Source organism: Microtus ochrogaster, linkage group LG1 (assembly GCF_000317375.1).
Source record: "Microtus ochrogaster isolate Prairie Vole_2 linkage group LG1, MicOch1.0, whole genome shotgun sequence".
NCBI classification, from domain to species: Eukaryota; Metazoa; Chordata; class Mammalia; order Rodentia; family Cricetidae; genus Microtus; species Microtus ochrogaster.
This window is the reverse complement of record NC_022027.1, coordinates 53,742,552-53,748,825: the sequence shown is the minus strand read 5'-3', so window position 1 is coordinate 53,748,825 and position 6,274 is coordinate 53,742,552. Positions and strand designations below refer to the sequence as shown.

General features: G+C 48.7%; 1 protein-coding gene across 1 annotated transcript in view; it reads right to left on the bottom strand.

The window, feature by feature from the left end:
- The window catches only part of Aff1 (AF4/FMR2 family member 1), a 165,164-nt gene extending 160,562 nt beyond the window's left edge, over positions 1–4,602 (bottom strand). Inside the window, exon 1 of the mRNA XM_026785170.1 lies at positions 4,449–4,602. The gene's annotated coding sequence lies outside the window, so the exon portion shown is untranslated. The remainder of the gene's footprint in view (positions 1–4,448) is intronic.
- Between the last annotated feature and the right edge of the window lie 1,672 nt (positions 4,603–6,274).

The window sequence follows — 6,274 nt, the reverse complement described above, 5'->3', positions numbered from 1 at the left end:
CAGCTACATGCATATATGCCACACACAAGAGAGAAAGACAGAGAGAATTCATCATTAATAAAATACCTATACCTATTAAGGACCACATATTTCACATTTGCATCCATGCTGTGGTATTGATTTTTAATACAATCCAAGATTGAAGCCCCTTGTCCCCTTTAATCCCAGCACTTGTAGGGAGAGGATAGGTGGGCCTCTGAGATCTCTGAGTTCCGGGCCAGCCTGGTCTACAAAGATAGTTTCAAGACAGACAGAGCTGTTACATGAAGAAACCCTGTTTCAAAAAATGAATATATATATGAGGGGGAGGCATGGAAGGGTGTCAGAGACCATGGAGCTAGAGTTATGTGCCTGCTGGGAACTATATCCAGGTCCTCCGGAAGAACAGCAAGAACCAGTGCTCTTTAACTACTGAGCCATCTCTGCAGCCCAGTTCTGACTTTTAAAAAGTGAAAATCTAGGGCTATTTCAGGACTTAGATTTTAACATTCAACTAACTCCATGAGAGATTATGCAGATTTGATGAGAGCTGAGCATGGAACTCTTTCCACTTGTTTTTCAAAAGTAATAAAAACACGTTCCTTTTCAAAAGCTTGATTTTAAGCTGCCTGTGTGGTGGGGTACACCAACAATCCTAGCACTTCAAAAGCTGAGGCAGGAGGTTCTTGAGTCCGAGGCGAGTTTCGGCTACATAGTAAGAATCTCTTTGGATGGGGCTGGAGAAATGACTCAATGGTTAAGCTCCCTTGCTGCTCTTACAGGACCCAGGTTCAGTTCCCAGTACCTATATGGCTGTAAGCCCCCCTCCCCTAGGTAGGGGCCCACAGAAGCCAGAAGACAGTTTCAGGGGCTCTGCCACCACCTCCTGCCTTCTGCAGGCACCACATGCACATGGGTGCACTGACATACTTGCAGACAAGCACTCATACACATAAAATAAAGATACACGCTACAGCTCAAATTCTAATTAGTATTAACAAAAGCCAGTAGTCAGATATTAGGGGGTGAAAACCAAAGGATCAGAGAAGCAGTGCGGCCAGCCACTAGAGAAACTGTTTGCCCTACTGAATCCTCAGTCTGAAGGGGCAATCATGTCTCTGGGCCTGTCTCCATGAAACCTCAGACTGAATGCAATGAGCACCTCTCTCCCCCCACCCATATTCCTCTCTCCACCCAGTTATGTCACTCCTGTCTCCACACCCCTTGTGCTGGGATTAAAGGTGTGTGCCACCATTGTCTGGTCTCTCTATGGCTAACTGGTCTGAGAGTGTTGATTACCCTCGAACTAGAGTGACTAGCTCCACACTCTGATCTTCAGACAAGCTTTATTTGTTACAGCGCAAACAAAATATCTAAAGACTTACCTGCAAACAGCAAAGGAGGCAGACATCATAGCTCATGTCTATAATCCCAGCTCATGGGAAGTCAAGGCAATACAGTGTTAAATTTAAGACCACTCTGGGCTATGTAGCAAATTCTAGTTCAGCCTGGACTACAGACCAAGACCCTGTCTCAAAACCAACAAAACATAAGGGAAGAAAAGACAATTTTCTACCTTTTTTTTTTTTTCAACACTGAAGGCTGAACAACTTTATGGATAAATATGTATTGGTGTATGTCAAGTGTGTGGCGCAGGCCTTTGATCCCAGCACCGAGGCAGAAGCAGGAGGATCTCTGTGAGTTTCCTGGATAGTCCACAGAATGAAATTAAGGATGGCCAGGACTATACAGAGTTTCTGAAAAACAAAACAAACAAAAAAAAACAAACAAAAAATAGGTGTCTAACAAAACTACAATTTGTAAGTGTGTTTACTTTTTTTATTTTATATGCATTGGTGTTTTGCTTGCATGTTTGTGTTAGGGTGTTGATTACCATGGAACTGGAGTTACAGACAGTTGTGAGCTGCCAGTGAGGGCTGGGAATTGAACTGGCGTCCTCTGGAAGAGCAGCCAGTGCTCTCAACTATTGAGTCCTCTCTCCAGACCCAAATATATGTATATCTTAACTGAACGTCTAGGAGTGCTAATTGGGTATAGAGGCTGAGGCAGGAAGATCACAAAGGCTACCTGAGATCCATAGTGAGAATCTTTGAAAAATCAAAAACAAAACAAAAACCAAAAGGATGAAAAGGAGGCAGAGGATAAAGAACAGGAGGAACATCACCGCCACCACCACCTGTTAGCTCAACCAGCGCTTTACAAAATTCAGTTAAACCAAGTAGGAAGCCAGAGAAACAGTGGGTTCTGATACTGTCTGATTACCCCATAACGGAACACTGACTTCTGGGGCGGGGGGGGGGGCAACTTGTCCTGCATACAGTGAGAAAAACAGTATTTAAAATAGTCTGGCCGGGCAGTGGTGGCACATGCCTTTAATCCCAGCACTCGGGAGGCAGAGGCAGGCGGATCTCTGTGAGTTCTAGGCCAGCCTGGTCTACAAGAGCTAGTGCCAGACAGGCTCCAAAGCTACAGAGAAACCCTGTCTCAAAAAACTAAAAAAATAAAATAAAATAAATAGTCTGGACCTTTATTTTGCTATATTGTACAATCTTTGGGTGATTTTTGTATCCTCACCGAAGACAGCATGATTCATCAAAACTGTCTTTTTGCAAGGTCAAAGAGTTCCACAAATGACCAAAGCCAAGGGCCCTATAGAAATGCACTTTCTGCACTGAATAATTAAGATATATTAACACCAATGTGTAACAGCCCAGCTTCCTTCTGCAGAAGGCAAAAGATACTCCCAGGATGGAACCGGCTAGTCCACATCCCTGGAGTCAGTAAACTCGGAATATTTCATAACTAGAAACAATCGCCGCTGTCTAAAATTTGTCTCCTAGGTCTGTCTCACTTTGACCCTTCTCATCTCAAAGCTTTTCCATCCTAAGTTCGTGCTCTCCTCGGACACGCTGGATTCTAATGCATTCCCCTAGTTTTAATTAGAATTTACCTTTTCTCCTATTCTCCCCGGGATTGTTAGCTTTCCATTCTCCCCTTTCCTTTCAGGCATGTTTATCTTCTCCACAGTCAAGAAATCACCTTTAAGTGGAGCAAGCAAGCCATGGAGAATTTTCAATCACTTGTGAATCTATTTCTAGAATACCCACTCACGGAATCCTTCCCACTAAAGATAAAAGGCGAGCTAAGGAAATACATTAGACAGAGGAAGCAAACACTCAAGCAGGGCCATAGCTAGGTGTTTGTAAGCCGCAGGGAAGAAGTTGAGTCTTTCCCCTTTGCGGGGGCCCCCCCATCTAAGACCACCAGCCTCACACCGCCCAGGTCTGTGAAAGGGCTGCTGCCCACCCCCACCTTCCTGCATTCCGCATGACCTTGTCCTGAGTCCTGCGCCGAACCCACTCCTAGGACTACTCAGAGACTCCACTGCAGAGCTCGGAATTCTCACTTTGCAACTATCCCAGGCAGCACTGCGTCTGCACCTCGGTTCCTGGTTCCGCACTGAAGGTTTTCAATGTGCCAAGTTCCTCAGCGGCGGGTCATACCCCCCATGGAGCACCAACAGGATTAAAATTGTCCCACCCTACCCTTCAAAAGAGTACTATGCAAGGCAAATGGAACCGCCGGCAGTCAGGGCTTTCCGCCAGCTCTGTCTGGTTCTCGGAAGATTCGGACACAGCCACAACCTCCAAAGCCAAGGGTCTTAGGACGATTTGCATAACAGTATTGGTGGAGAAAACCCAAACCGCAAAACGCTGGAAGGTCCCTCAGGGCTCCGTTCATGGAAGTAGGGTTCCACACAGTAAGCGTGTGATACGTACTCCCCCTCGAACCGTGCCCCTCTAACTCACTAACCGAGGGTTAGAGACTCAATCACCAAGGACCCGACACTGGAGAGAACAGTGGGGGGTTGGGGTAGCGTCCAAAGAAACTAGCCAATCCTTATTCTTAAAACGCCGTCTCCCTCCGTCCGGCACAGCAGTTCTCAGAAGTGCCTCCAACTTTTTCTGCCTGGAGGATGCTGACCACCGCCCCACTCCTCCTCTCTATCACAATTAGAGGGGATCAGTAGGTACCACTAATCTCCTGCCAGATGCTGGGGTAGTAGAGTCGGAAGCGGAGGAGGGAAGAACCTGGCTGTACTCAAGAAAGTTCTCGGACTCCGGGTTACGCAACTCAGGGACCAGCCTCCAACAAACGGGACATTTTCCCGCAGGACACGAGGCTCAAGGGGACGAGGGTGAACGAGCGACCTGTCAGGTCCTCGTCCCCGTGGGTTTCTGGAAGCTACCTGCAGCGGAACCGCAGACAGAGGAGGTGCGCGCCTATCTTCTGCTCCATTCTGCCGAAAGGTTACCACCCGGAAAGTGGCAAGGCCGGCCTTGAGTTAGCGTGCGGGGCAGCCTGGCTACCGAAAAGTTTGCGACTGCGGCGCCGGGGACCAGGAGGACCCCAGACCCCCAACCCCAGGCACGCAGAGCTCGGCTTACCTTCTAGCTCCTTTGGTCCTCCAGTCCCGGCTGGGGCGTCCTCGCCACCTCCCTTGACCTGTTGAGATGCAGGGACGCGAGTCCGGCCCTAGAGCCGCAGGGACCCGAGGCGTGTGCAGGCTGCGGGCCGAGTGCACCCGGCTCTGCCGGCTACCCGTTCGCCAGCTTCGGGCATCAGCAGCCCGGAACGCCCGGAGGCCCAGGCCACGCCCTCCGTGCCAAGCCACGCCCCTCTTTGCCCCACCCCCACCCGGCCCAGCTCCGCCCCAGCCCACACCCTCCTGCCCTCGCCACCCGAAAGGCGAGGAACATTGCGGTCCTGCTACGGAGACGCGGGTGGGAGGATCGTGGGGAAGCTGCGGTTCCGGAGAGAACGCGGCAGTAACCGCGCCGACCGCGTGAGTGACCCTGCCCCAGGATGCTGCAGGGACACAACAACCTTCGGCTTGACAACCAGATTAAGCTCCGGGTCAAGTTGCGACGGAAAGTGTCAAGGAGGCTTTTTGCAAGCTCCTGTACAACTGGAACGGATTCCATGTCCTTTAATGGCGATAATAACTAACATCTGGGGGAGCTGAAAAAGACTCTTCACTCACAGGCCCAATTCATCTTCTTAGAAACCTTCTTAAACAGATACTTTGTTCCGGTTTCCCAAGTAACGAAACCGAAACTCTGGAAAATACAGTGCTCAAAATCACTAGACTCAAAGTGACTTTAGGAAAGCTGGGCTCGGCAATTAAGCCTCGGGCTTTTTGCGGGGCCATCGCTCTACCCCTGGGAATCCTAATGGATGTTGGGGACCTTGTAGTAGAGAGCCACAGGAAGAAGGGTTCAGTTCCTTAAGAGTCCTAATCAGAGCAAGCTAACCAGCATCAGCTGCCCCCAATTCCGGAACTTCACCTTTATTTCCCTGAAAGAGCCAGGAAGATTGTTGTATGAAATGTCCCAGGCACGCCCACGAGTGTTTTCTTTTTGAGACAAAGTCCCACTAGGTATTTCTGGGTGCCCTAAAATGCGCCACTATGCCTGGTTACATGTTTTTTAACTATGAAAGTCAGTTTACTTAGCTGTAATCTAGTGTCAATGTAAATAAATACGTCGTAAGAAAACTAAGCCCTCCTATGTGTTGCGTTCTCCCCACCTCCTCCCCCTTTTTTTTCAATTAAGTACCGTTTTGTCCCTCATGAGACCTTCACTGTTCACAAAATTGAAAATCAGATCGATAAATATTTGCATTTCCAAATTAAACACTTTATTGACTACTGGGCTTTATTTCCCATGGATTGTTCTCCAAAATATAGGGACACAGTTCAACAATACAGAACTTGCCTCTCCGCTGTGCCTCCATGGCGAGACTGTGTTCATTTACTTTACTGTGAAAATAATTTTGATGTCCCCGATTAAATGGGGATTTTTGTTGCTGCCCCTAAGTGTTTGAAACACGTTCTCATGTAGCTCAGGCTGGTCTCCGACTCACACTGTCGCCAAGGCAGGCCTTGAGCAGGGTCCTGGTCCTGCTGTCTCCACCTCCAGAGTGATAGATTACAGGTGTATGGCACTGTGCTCCGACTATGCAGTGCTGAGCGAAGAAGCCAGGTTCCCCCCCTAAGCCTTTACGTGCTATGTGAACACCCCTAGCTTGTAATACTTGGGACTGAACCAAGGTCACGCTCTCTCACAGAGCTATGCGAGGGTAGTGGGTATCTTCAAAAGAAATGCTAGAACAGTCTGATCGGAGTGGACAGGAATCACCTCTGGACAGTCTTACAAATTTCTAATAGAAACTGGCATCTGGGAGATGGTGGCGCAGGCCTTTAATCCCAGCA